Raw genomic sequence first — 14,243 nt, 5'->3', positions numbered from 1 at the left:
ACACATGGGCTGCCTACCACCTCCCCCGTGCTGGCCCTTTGCCCTCAAGTCTGAGGGGCGGTACAGCCCACAGGTACAATGCCCAGCTGCTGCGCGTATTTGTGTACATTTTCAGATGATATGTGATGTGAATTAGAACAAGTTTAATGTATATGTAGTTTGGCACTTTTTTTTTTTTTTTTTTGGAGACAGTCTCTCTTTGCCGCCTAGGCTGGAGTGCAGTGGCACAATCACAGCTCACTGAAATCTCTACTTCCCAGGCTTAGGTGATCCTCCCACCTCAGCCTCCCGAGCAGCTGGAACTGCAGACATGCAGCACCACACCCAGCTAATTTTTTTTTTTTTTAGATGGAGTCTTGCTCTGTTGTCCAGGCTGGAGTGCAGTGATGCAATCTCGGTTCATTGCAACCTCTGCCTCCCGGGTTCAAGCAATTATCCTGCCTCAGCCTCCCGAGTAGCTGGGACTACAGGGGCGTGCTACCATGCCCGGCTAATTTTTGTTTTTTTAAAAAGTAGAAACAGGGTTTGCCATGTTGCCCAGGCTGGTCTCGAACTCCTGGGCTCAAAAAATCCACCTGCCTCGGCCTCCCAAAGTGCTGGGATTACAGGCATGAACCACTGCGCCCAGCACAATACATGTTAATTCCCTTGACCCTCACACTCTGAGATAGGTCTTACTATGACTACGGATGGGAAAACTGAGGCACACAAGAGGCAAATTACTTGCCCAGATTACATGACCAGTAAGGAGAAGCTAAACCAGTATTTGGATCCAGGTAGTCTGGCTCCAAAGGCTGTGCTTTTTACCACTGTGCTTTGCTGCTACCCAATAGATACTGTATTTCCAAAGAAAGAAAAATTCCCACAATCTCACTTCAACTCCTACCCAAGATTACCACTGACAAACTGGTGCAAAATCCCTCTAGATCTTTATTTATTACCATATTTTATTACCCCAAATAGTGTCCCACATCATTTTTTCTGAGTCATATACCTTGGAGACACTCATATCAGTACTCACAGATCTCTTCCTTTGTGATGATGGCATGGCTTCCATTGTTTGGGTAAACTGCAGCTCATGCATTTGTTTATTGATGGTTCTGTTGACTTGTTTCTAACTTCCAATGGTTTTTCAATGGTTCTCAAACATAACTTTGCATACTGAAATGTTACTATGCAATAGGTCTTAAGAGGTTGCAGTGCCAGATCAAAAGAGTGTAACCATTTCAAATGTTAGTACCAAATGTCCCCCCAAAAGTTTGTACACGTCTACATTCCCCCACCCTCGGCTGGCTTTGCTTTAACACCCGTGAAATGCAAAAGCTCAGTCTCAAAGCAGTGTTGATACCGTTCTCTAAATAATTCAGGACTAGGAAATCTTCAGGCCTGGAGTTTTCTGTGTACCAAAACCACCATCAGGGACACGCTAATATGCTTTGCAAGTTACGCCCACCAGCAGCCATGTCCCAGGTGCAAATACTAATTAGTGGCTTATAATTACTAGTTAGTGGCTTATAAGTACTCATCCGGGAGAGAAATCCTGAGCCCCTGCAGGTCTATTTAAAAGAGGTTTCTCATCTCTGAGACTCTGCCCTTAGTGTATAGGGTATGCCTTCTCATGGGGTTTGGAATGTCCCTAGAATAATGACTGTATTTCCCAAATCAGATTCAGGACGTAAGGTCTGATGGCCCCTTAAAGTACTGGGTTCATCTGGAAAGTCTAGATTGAATGGTTGTACCTCTGCATCACTGTATGTCAAGATCACGATTATAGTTAACACTCTACAGAACTTATTATGCTCTTCTGTGCATGTGACACATATTAATCCCTTTAACCCTCACACTGGGCCTGTGAGATAGGTCTTACTGTGACCCTGTTCTACAGATAGGAAAACTGAGGCACACACGAGGCTAACTGCCTCAGATGACATAGCCAGTTAGAAGCAGCCAAACCAGTACTGGACCCAAGCAGTCTGGCTCCAAAGGCTATGCTTTTTCCCACCGTGCTTGCTGCTACCTGATACATAGATACTATATTTCCAAATTGTTAAAATCTGTTCTTAGTGGAAGTGGATAAAGAAAGTGGTTCCCACGCCGTGGTCATGCCTTAATCCCAGCACTTTGGGAGGCCAAGGCAGGTGGATCTCTTGAGATCTGGAGTTCAAGACCAGCCCAGCCAACATGGTGAACCCCATCTCTACTAAAAATGTAAAAATTAGCCAGGTGTGGTGGTGTGCACCTGTAGTCCCACCTACTCAGGAGGCTGAGGCAGGAGAATCACTTGAGCCCAGGAGGTGGAGGTTGCAGTGAGCCGAGATTGTGCCACCGCTCTCCAGCCTGGGTGACACAGCGAGACTGCGTCTCAGAAAAAAAGAAAGAGTGATTCCCTGCTTGTTTAAATGAAACACCTACGTCAAGTTAAGCTTTAGCCCAAATAGCCTCAAAAGAGTGTCCTAGTACATTAAAACCCAACCTCAAGCCAGGCACAGTGGTTTGTAATCCTAGCTACTCGGGAGGCCTCGGCAGAGGGATCATTTGAGCCCAGGAGTTCGAGGCCAGCCTGGGCAACACAGCAAAGCATCTCTGGGAAAATGACCACAGAAACAACCTCAAACACCAAAATTTGTTTTACCTCTTGTGTGTGACCTTGTAGTTTGCCCAGAAGCTGGAAGGAGGTGTATGAAAGCTCCACAGCCCACCTGCTCCTGCACTTTGGCAGCTTTGGTAAATCGCTTATGGAAAGGCTTCTTTTGTAGGATGGCCAAGATAGTAAACATCCAAGACTGCCTTCCTGGGAGCAGGGGAAGCAGAAAGGCATGTGGCAAGTGTGCAACATAGAAAATGTAGCAAGTCTTCCCATGAACTCCAGAAATGTCTTTTTTGAAGGTTGTTGCTTTCCTATTCATTTCCTATAAGCAGGGCTTCAATTTTCAGATATCATTCTCAGAATAACATTGTCTCATTTTTGTTTGTTTGTTTTTTGTTTTGTTTTTTTGAGACAGGGTCTCACTCTGTCATTCAGGCTGGAGTGCAGTGGCGCAATCTCGGCTCACCTGCAACCTCCACCTCCCGAGTTCAAGGGATTCTCCTGCCTCAGCCTCCTGAGTTGCTGGGGCTACAGGCACACACCACCACACACGACTACTTTTTTTTATTTTTTAGTAGAGATGGGGTTTCACCATGTTGGCCAGGCTGGTCTTGAACTTCCAACCTCAAGAGATCAGTCCACCTTGACCTCCCAAAGTACTGGGAAATACAGGCATGAGCCACTGAGCCCAGCCTACAGTGTATCTTTTTTTTTTTTTGAGATGGAGTTCCACTCTTGTTGCCCAGGCTGGAGTGCAATGGTGTAATCTCGGCTCACTGCAACCTCCACCTCCCGGCTTCAAGCAATTCTCCTGCCTCTGCGTCCTGAGTAGCTGGGATTACAGGCATGCACCACCACACCCGGTTAATTTTGTATTTTTGGTAGAGACAAGGTTTCTACATGTTGGTCAGGCTGGTCTCAAACTCCCGACCTCAGGTGATCCACCCACTTTGGCTTCCCAAAGTGCTAGGATTACAGGCGTGAGCCACTGTGCCCGGCCTACAGTGTATCATTTCTAACAGTTATTCCTTACAAGAAGCTCAAAGCATAAATACATTAATAGCTCTATTCCCATACCATTCCTTGAGAGAGGAAAAAGAAGCTGGGTTAATGGCCCTCTTTGGAGAAGGGAAAAATAAGGTTCAGAGAAGTCAATTATTGCAAATAAAAAGTCAACCAGTTGGCCAGCCCCTAACTCCAGCACGGAGCTGCAGGAGGCTGAGGGCAGGAGCCTCAGCACCCGTGTGGTGCCGGAGCGACAGGAGCACCTCTGCTGGGGAACTAGGAAAGCTACTGGGCCTTGAAGTGGTTTATTAAATGATGTCAGATTTCATCTTTACTGTCTACCTTAAGAGCAAGAGCTAGCTCAGAAGAGCTCCTGGGTGGGGTTTTTCTAATATATCATCACACACACAGGTAGCCACCTGGCGCTGGGGAGCACAAAGCGGCCTGCTCTGTACTCCCAGAGTCTCTAGAGCCACCCCCAACACACACACACACCTTTATTGGACCACACACCACCTTCAAAACTTCAAAACTTGGCGGCCATGTTAATCCTAGAGAAAGGCCACCCTGAAAATAGGCTGTCTATGAAGAGAAGAGAATGGGAATGCTAATGTTTCAAAGACCTGAGATTTTTGCTGTTCCGAGATTTCAACGGACAGGCGCTAAGTTGTGGGTCTTTCTCTGTGGCCAAGACCAGGGCGGTGTGAGGGAGAGTCATAGGGACTCTATTCCCCAAAAGAGAGCAGCTCAGACCCCTCATGAGTCTCTAGAGACTACCCTTCCCCATGTCTGGGTGAGGAAAACCCCACAGTGCAGAAGTTCTGTCCTTTAGAAAACAAAGTAAATCCAAGTTGTTTTGACAGCTCTGTCCTCCTACAGACAAGGGCTGGCTGGGTTTTTCCCAGTTCTCCTGGAAAGAAAGCAGACAGCAACTTAGCGAACAAAATGGTTGTTGAAATCCAATTCCAGGTGCATCGGAGAGACCTGGGGACTCCTCTCGTCCATCTGATCCTGTTCCTCTGTTTCTCCCTGGCTCTCCTTCCTAATTTCCAACTCAAATCCACATCCTTCCTTCTTTTATTTTGTTCCTTTTGGCTTGACAGCTCATTAGTCCATTGTTAACTTTTTTGTTTTTGTTTTTGAGGCAGTGTCTTGCTCTGTCACCCAGGCTGGAGTGCAGTGACACAATCTCAGCTCACTGCAACCTCCGCCTCCCAGGTTCAAAGGATTCTTGTGCCTCAGCCTCCCGAGTAGCTGGGATTACAGGCGTGCATCACCACGCCCGGCTAATTTTTTTTGTATTTTTAGTAGAGACGGGGTTTCGCCATGTTGGCCAGGCTGGTCTCGATCTCCTGACCTCAAGTGAGCCACCAGCCTCAATCCCTCCAAGTGCTGGGATTACAGGCGTGAGCCACTGCACCCAGCCCATTGTTAAGTTTTTAAGGTCAGTAAATTAAACAGGTGCCAACACCGTGGCAGGCCTGGTGCTGGAGGAAAATGGACAGACACTCTTCTTACATGCTCTAGAACTCACCGCCTGACTGGCTGGCTCTTGACTGGCCTCTCGGTGCCAGAAATGCACTTGTAAGTGTGAGCTGAGGAGAACCCTCGGGCTGTTTTCTCAACCCTGGATGCAGAATAGAATTGCCTGGGGAATTTTTTTTTTTTTTAATTCAAGCCTGTGGTCCACCCCCAGTGATTCTGATTAAATTGATCTGGGATGGGTTCCAGGCATTCGTGATTTTTAAAAAGCTCTGCAGTTTTCCAAAGCCTACTGTGCAAAACCCTGCCAGACATGGGAATCACTACATTGGCTTATCTGATGAGAAAAGAAATTTGGGGAGTGGGGTCCTAGCCAAAATAAAATAAAATTAACTGCTGCAAGTAGGACATATTTTGGCAGAGGGTCCCCTCCAACAAAGGCACTGATGGGAATGGCCCCTACCCTCAGCTCTGCTCTAGCTGCTTTTATAAAGGGTCTAACTTTGGACCTCCTGTGTGACAGTGACTAATGATGTCTTTCATCAAGAAAGAAGACATAAAGCAGAAGTGCCAGCACAATTAAGAATTGTGGGACCATGGCCAGGCACGGTGGCTCACGCCTGTAATCCCAGTACTTTGGAGGCTGAGGCAGGTGGATCACTTGAGGTCAGGAGTTTGAGACCAGTCTGGCCAATGTGGTGAAACCCCGTCTCTACTAAAAATATTTTTTAGGCCAGGTGCGGTGGCTCAAGTCTGTAACCTCACAGGAGAATGGCGTAAACCCGGGAGGGCGTGGGAGCCTTGCAAGTGCAGCTGAGATCCGGCCAACTGCACTCCGTCTGGCGACAGAGCGAGACTCGCCGGGCACACCGTCTCACCAACAAAAAAAAAAAAAGAAAAAACAAAAACATATATCCATACTATAGAATATATACTATATCATAATATCACTATATATATATTCACGCATTCTCCCCCTGCTCAGCTCCCGAGTAGCTGGGACTAACAGGAGCCCGCATCGCGCCCGGCTAGTTTTGGTATTTTTAGTAGAGACGGGTTCACCGTGGTTAGCCAGGAATTGGTCTCGATCTCCTGACCTCCAGTGATCCGCCATTCGCTCCCAAAGTGCTGGGATTACAGGCTGAGCCACTGCGCCGCCTATATATCCACTCTTCGTTAAACACTCTAGCCCCAGCGTGGTGTCGCGCGCACGCCGCTACGTCCGCTACTGGGCGCGGAGGCTGAGGCAGGAGAATTGCTTGAACCCAGGCGGAGTTGCAGTGAGCAAGATCACACCATACATTCCAGTCTGGAAGACAGAGGGAGGTTCTGTCTCAGAAAAAAGATTGTGGGGCCAGGGCTTGGCCTCACACTGTCTCCCACATACTATTTTTTTCTTTTTTGTGTGTGAGAGCTTTCGCTCTGTCCCCGGTTAGCCAGTGGCAGTAGCACGCACCATCTCAGCTCACTGCAACCTCTGCCTCCCGGGTTCAAGTGATTCTCCTGCCTCAGTCTCCTGAGTAACTGAGACTACAGGCGAGCGCCACCACGCCCCGCTAATTTTTTAGTAGAGACGGGGTTTCACCGTGTTAGCCAGGATGGTCTCAATCTCCTGACCTTGTGATCTGCCCAACTCAGCCTCCCAAAGTGCTGGGATTACAGGTGTGAGCCACCACACCCAGCCTAATCCCAACACTTTAGGAGGCTGAGGTGGAAAGATCGCTCGATCCCAGGAGTTCGAGACCAGGCTGGGCAACATAGTGAATCCCCATCTCTACAAAAAATACAAAAATTAGCCAGGCATGGTGGCACGTGGTCCCGGCTATTCAGGAGGCTGAGATGGGAGGATCACTTGAGCCCGAGAGGTTGAGGCTGCAGTGAGCCGTGATGGCACCACTGCACTCCAGCCTGAGCAACAGAGCAAGACTGAGGAAAAAAAAAAAGAATTGTAGTTGATGTTATTGTAGCAAGAGCCAAACAAATTCGGAACAAGCTTACCTTAAGTGTAGACAGGGATTGTGTTCCGCCAGCCTGGGAAAGAGTGTGCACTTGTGTGTCCATTTTGTGTCACATAACTGTACACGTGTGTGGTGCAGACACTTGCGTGGGAGTAGGCTTACAATGCCAAAAGGAGAGAACCTCTCCCTGGGACTTCCCTGGGTGGGAGGACATTGCTGCTGACATCACCAGGCTTGGAAATCCTTTCTTCAGGGAAAAGCCTCCTTCTAGGGGAATCCTAGAGCCGTATTTAGCATGTGCGTCCCCCTTTTGTCCAGGACCACTGTGGTCCTCGATGAGGAGGTCAGTGTGGACTGCCCCAGCGGGGGTGTGCCAACCGAGCCATGTGCCTTTTTATAATTCCCTCAAAGGTGCTAGAAGAGCTGGCACAGCTCTGCAGACTCCGCCTTTCCCTGCTAAATTCTCTCAAAGGAACAGTGGGAGGAATTTAAATAAAGGAAATCACTCCATTTTTGGCTACCACTAATTCTAAATCCTGGCCCTTCCACTTTATTTACTGCTTTCATTGTAAACTGAGGTTGTGAAAGCTTTTTCACATGCATCCATGTATGATAGAGACTTCACCCCACCCTGCCCCAGCTTATAAGGAAATCCTGTGAACTGAGAATTTATCTTCATTTTTTTTTTACACCATGGGGTCTCTCTATGCTGTCCAGGCTGGTCTCAAACTCCTGGACTCAAGCAATCCTCCCACTTCAGCCTCCTGAGTAGCTGGGACGATAGGCACATGGCACTGTTCCTGTCCTTAAAATACCTCTTTATTACAAAATTGTTTTACTTATTAATAGAAATTTCAGAGAAAAAAATCCATTGTTCTACCACTTGGTTTTAATATCAAACCTATTAATATGTTATTAAACCTGAATTTTTTTTTTTTTTTTTAGTTTCACTCTTGTTGCCCAGGCTGGAGTGGTGCAGTGGCGTAATCTCGGTTCACCACAACCTCCGCCTCCCAGGTTCAAGTGATTCTCCTGCCTCAGTCTCCCGAGTAGCTGGGATTACAGGCATGCGCCACCATGCCCAGCTAATTTTATATTTTTAGTAGAGACATGGTTTCTCCCTGTTGGTCAGGCTGGTCTTGAACTCCTGACCTCAGGTGATCTGCCTGCCTCAGCCTCCCAAAATGGGATTACAGGTGTGAGCCACTGCGCCCAGCCTAAACCTGGTCTTAATGATCAAACCTGACCTTGATATTTGGGTGAACTTCTCACCTGCCTTTAATTCATTTTTTTTTTTTTTTTTTTAGATGGTGTCTTGCTCTGTCGCCAGGTTGGAGTGGCAGTGGTGCAATCTTGGCTCACTGCAACCTCTGCCTCTCGGGTTCAAATGATTCTCCTGCCTCAGCCTCCCGAGTAGTTGGGACTACAGGTGCATACCACCACGCCCAGCTAATTTTTGTATTTTTAGTAGAGGTGGGGTTTTACCATGTTGACCAGGATGATCTCAGTCTCCTGACCTTGTGACCCACCCACCTCAGCCTCCCAAAGTGCCGGGATTACAGGCGTGAGCCACTGTGCCTAGCCTAATTCATACGATTTTAAAGAAAACAACAACATAAATGTAGGTATGCATACATAACAATTGGGTCTCCTGTTCATTACTTAACACTGCATAGGTGTCTGGAGTATTCCTCCATTGTCCTCATGAACATATTTTTTAGTAGCTGCACCATATTCCACCAAAAAGATAGATAAGTGTTGAAAATTGCCTTCTGGGTTTTTTTTTTTCTACACTCTCCTAGAGGAGGGAGAGAAAAGAAAGATGGCTGGGAAGAGCTTCTGTTTAGGATTCCGAGAAAAGCATCTCCAGGTCTGATTTGATATTCGGTTATCGCTCTAGTGTGCCCCTCCTAATCCTGACCTTCAAGCCAGCATAAAAGAACCTGGCCCCTTAGCAGGGGCTGACCGCTTTGCCTCCAGCAGAGCAGAGGCCCCTTAATTTGAAATGAAACAATTCTTCCATCAAAGGAGAGAGAGACTGGAGTTAAAATTGAACCATTCTAACGGCAGCACAGGAAAGTCCTTAAGCCTGCTTCTTCAAACATAGCACCTGGAAATGGTCCTGATTACAGAGTGCTTGTCAGTAAGAGGGGAAAGTTATGAAAGGATAACTTTGTTTGGTAGTAGCTGCTTTGCTGTAGTCAAGACACACACTTTCCACTTTGAATTATGTATTAACTAGTATTGCAGCTGAAGCCGCCTTGAAGCGAAAGCCCTGTTTGGTCAGCTGGGGGAACATAACCTGCTACTATTCAGGAGCCATTTTCAGTTCACCCTCCTTAGCTTCAAGAGGTTTTCATGGTGGTCAGCCCAGGGAAAGTGGGTGGGGACGAAACCTGGAGGGTTGGAGGCAGCCTGGGTAGCTTGGCTGCCATCCTCTATTCTGTTTTGCTTTGCTGGAAGTGATGGGCTGGATGCCAGGGAGGAGCAGTGAAGCGTGAGGGCAGAGGGTGAGGGGGCAGCCTATAGAGCTCAGATGCCCCTCCTCCCACCTCCTGCTCAAAGCCACTCACTAGGAGACAGCAGAGCAGAACTGTGGGATGATGGAGCACCTGGGTCCTGGCAAGGTTGCTCTGCAGCTTCTAGCACCAGTGATGGCAGAGAGGTTACAGGTACAAGATATTTGAGCATTTCATGAGTTTGGATTTGAAATTTCATTGAGGCTGGGTGCGGTGGCTCAAGCCTGTAATCCCAGCACTTTGGGAGGCCGAGGCGGGCGGATCACAAGGTCAGGAGATCGAGACCATCCTGGCTAACATGGTGAAACCCCGTCTCTACTAAAAAAATATAAAAAACTAGCCGGGCGAGGTGGCGGGCGCCTGTAGTCCCAGCTACTCGGGAGGCTGAGGCAGGAGAATGGCGTGAACCCGGGAGGCGGAGCTTGCAGTGAGCTGAGATCTGGCCACTGCACTCTCCAGCCTGGGCGACAGAGCGAGACTCCGTCTCAAAAAAAAAAAAAAAAAAAAAATTTTATTGAAAGGTGAAATCTTTGTGGAACTGTCAGCTTCAGTTACCTCCCACCCGCCAAAGCTTTGAGAAAGGCCCCTTGAATTCTCTGCACTGCCGAGTACTTTTCTCTTGGTTATGCCTCCCGTGTTGGAGGATTATTCCTGGCGTCCAAGGCACTCATTTAGAATTAGTCCTTGTCACTGCCTGTCCTCAAGTTCACCTCCAGAAGGCAGCACCCACACTTCTCATCGCGGCTTCTCCTCAGCCTTTTGTTCCATCTGCCTCCTAACTGATCTCCCATACCCCGTTCCTAGTCCTTACCCCAAAATGCTGCCAGCCCAACCTTCCCCAAACAGTACTTGCAATCTACTCCTATCTTGCGCAGACATGTTCAGTAATTCTCCATAACCTACTGGATACAATCCAAACTCCTTATTCGGTCACCGCAGGTCCTCTGCTCCGGCCCTAGCATCCTCCTTCTCACAGCAGCTAGAGGGTACCAGACACTTCCTACACAACAGGCCCTGCTGGAAGCTCCTCTTTTTTTTTCTTCTGAGGCCAAGTCTTACTCTGTCACCCAGGCTGCAGTGCAGTGGTGCGATCTTGGCTCACTGCAGCCTCTGCCTCCCGGGTTCAAGGGATTCTCATGCCTCAGCCTCTTGAGTAACTGGGATTACAGGCATGTGCCACCACGCTTGGCTAATTTTTGTATTTCTAGTAGAGACGGGGTTTCACCATGTTGGTCAGGCTGGCGGAACTTCTTTAGTGTAGATTTCGTCTTCCACCCTGGCCTCTCTTGGCTGTCCTCTAAACACACGTACGTCCCCCATTCCTACACCTGGCCTTGTACTTAAGCTATCCTTTCTACCTAAAATGTTCTTCCCTTTCTATATAGCAGCTCAGGTTCCCCATGAAACTCTGCCCAGCCTGTTTCAGCTTACAGAGACCTTTCCTGAAATCCTCAAACTCTTCACGTTGGATTCTCTCATCAATATTTAATTATAAACTGTCTTGTATAGTTTATACTTATACTTTTTTTTTTTTTTGAGACGGGATCTCATCCTGTCACCCAGACTGGAGTGCAGTGGCGCGATCTTGGCTCACTGCAGCCTCCGCCTCCCAGGTTCAAGCGATTCTCCTGCCTCAGCTTCCCAAGTAGCTGGGATTACAGGTGCACGCTGCCATGCCCGGCTAAGTTTTTGTATCTTTAGTGGAGACGGGGTTTCACCATGTGGGCCAGGCTGGTCTTAAACTCCTGACCTCGTGATCCACCTGCCTTGGCCTCCCAAAGTGTTGGGATTACAGGCGTGAGCCACTGTGCCCGGCCTATACTTGTACTCTCAAGCACATTTGTCTTCAAAATGGGTAACGTTCTAGATGGCAGGGACCAGCCCGAGACCTCCAGGTGCCAAAGCACTGTTCTCTGCTCAGAGCAGGCCTTCAGCATTTGTTAAATGAGTGTTGTAAGTGCAGCATGAATCTTCTACTACTGAGCCAAATAGGAAGGCTTATCCTCTGGAACCTGTGGAAAAGCCAATTCAGCAACATCTGAATTCACGTTTTTAAGTGATTGGGTATGGAATTAGCCCTATTTCTAAATCCCCAGTGGTAAGCAGAGATAAACTCGAGCTTGATGGTAACAGCCCCTTAAATAAACCCCTCCCCACCTCCCCGTGAAGGGATGAATGCAAATAGGACACCACAAACTGGATGCTAATTACAGGCAAATCCTCCCTGGCGTAGACTGCCACAAAGGTAAAGACTCTCTTATCTGCCTGGTAACACCAGGTCCTTGGCCCTGCAGGTCAGAAAAAGAGAGAGTGCTCCCTAGGGTAGGCCATTTAGGGGGCAAAGCCAAGTAACTGGTATGGGCAGGGTGTTTGTTGTCCTCATGAGGTTCTATCTGGACCCACTGTTGATTTAGGAGGTTTTAATGGACTCGTGGGGTGGTGCTGAACCAGCCCCACCACCTGGAAAACTCCGTGGAGCTGGCGGCGTGAGAAGGGCAATAAGCCTTGGGACACAGTTGGAGTCTAAGAAACTAACTAGGCATGAGATGATCCTGGCCCAGCCCCAGGGAGATAAACTTGCACCCAGAGAAGTCATGTTGCTGCTGAGTGAGGACAGAAGGGATCCTTCCAAACTGGCTGCTCCATTCCTTGGGCTTCTAAACAGGTCACTTACAAGCAGCCAGTTGGCTGGATATGACTCAGACACATTATGTCTGGCGTGTGTGTGTGTGTATATGTTTCCTTCAACATTTGAATTACCAATGCTTAAAAAAGTTAGGAGATTTCACATACAAAATCTGGATTTCTGGCTTCTCTTGACAACAGAGCACCTGGCCACATGGGGCCCGCCCTCCACAGGGAGATGAGCCTCTAAGAGGAGCGTCTGCTTTCCACCAGGCTGATGCACTCATTTTTGCCCCTGCCCAGCCCCTGCTTATTTTCTCTGATGTTGCAGATTGCAAATCTGGGAAGGAGGAAGGATCAGAGATATCCTCGTCTGCAGCAACTCCAGGGGTCTGTGATGCCTCTGGATGTGGAGGAGGTAGCCCAGGGTTTCGGGGTTCATAATGCAAGACAGACAAGCCATTTTTCTTTCATTTTTTTTTCTTTCTTTTTCTTTTTTTCTTTAGAGACGGAGTTTCAGTCTTGTTGCCTAGGCTAGAGTGCAGTGGCACGATCTCCGCTCACTGCAACCTTCGCTTCCTGGGTTCAAGTGATTCTTCTGCCTCAGCCTCCCGAGTAGCTGGGACTACAGGCACACACCACCACGATGGCTAATTTTTTGTATTTTTAGTAGAGACAGGGTTTCACCATGTTGGCCAGGCTGGTCTTGAACTCCCGAACTCAGGTGATCCACCTGCCTCAGCCTCCAAAAGTGCTGGGATTACAGGTGAGCCCCCACACCCAGCCAGGCGGTTTTCTTTCATTCAAACACTGATCCTTGAACTTGCTGTCACTGAGTGCTCTAGACGGATGGCCATGTAGAACCCGTAGCACGGGCAAAGGATGCTGCTCTCTGGTTGAGTAACACTTACTGAGTGCTTACCCTCAGCCAATCTCTTCAAACTTCCTATTAGTCCACCTAGCAATCCCATCTCTGGGATGAAGACACTGGGGCTTACTGGCAGACTCTAAAGCCCTCCCCTCCACCAACCTAAGGCTTCTTCTCCATCTTTGTGTAAGTAGGAATGGCTCTGGTAGGACCCCTCAGGCCATCTGAAGTTCAAAACACTTGCAGCTGGGCTGGATAGCATGCCTATAGGACTAGGCCCTAGGGAGGCTGAGGCAGAAGGCCTGCTGGAGTCCAGGAGTTTGTTTTTGAGACAGGGTCTTGTTCTGTCACCCAGGCTGGAGTGCAGTAGTTCAATCATAGCTCACTGCTGACTTAACTTCCTGGGCTCAAGCAATTCTCCTGCCTCAGCCTCCCTAGTAGCTGGGACTACAGGCGCACTCCACCATGCCTGGCTGATGCATTTTTCTTTTCTTTTCTTTTTTTTTTTTTTTTGAGATGGAGTCTCACTCTGTTGCCCAGGCTGGAGTGCAGTGGCACAATCTTGGCCCACTGGAACCTCTGCCTCCTGGGTTCAAGCAATTCTTCTGGCTCAACCTTCCGAGTGGCTAGGACTACAGGTGCACGCCACCACGCCTGGCTAATTTTGTATTTTTAGTAGAGATGGGGTTTCACCATATTAGCCAGGGTCTCGAACTCCTGACCTCATGATCCACCCATCTCGGCCTCCCAGAGTGTTGGGATTACAGGCATGAGCCTGCACCCGGCCCTGGCTAATTTTTTAATTTTAATTTTTGTAAAGATGGGGGAAGTCTTGCTTTGTTGCCCAGGCTGGTCTTGAACTCCTGGCCTCAAGTGATCCTCCATCTTCAGCCTCCCAAAGTGCTGGGACTACAGGTGTGAGCCACTGTACCTGGCCAATAATGTAAGATGGGATTGTGTGGAGTAGGTGTGCCTGGGGTCTTTGCTTGCCTGCGGGGACTGAGGTGCCAGCTCTGTGGTCGAGACTGAGTGATGGTGGGCAGGCAAGTCCCTGAGCCCCTAAAACTTCAGAGAGGAGGTTTATAGACTGCAGCTCAGGTGCCTATAAATTTGTTGCAGCTTGGGAAGAAGTGATAGAAATTATATCAGGTGTATTTGGAAAACAGGTAAGTTTTTTTTTTTTTTTTTTTTTTTTTTTT

Source organism: Rhinopithecus bieti, unplaced genomic scaffold (genome assembly GCF_001698545.2).
Source record: "Rhinopithecus bieti isolate Rb0 unplaced genomic scaffold, ASM169854v2 scaffold_32081, whole genome shotgun sequence".
Classification (NCBI taxonomy): domain Eukaryota; kingdom Metazoa; phylum Chordata; class Mammalia; order Primates; family Cercopithecidae; genus Rhinopithecus; species Rhinopithecus bieti.
The sequence above is the reverse complement of the archived record's forward strand: the minus strand, read 5'-3'. Positions refer to the sequence as shown.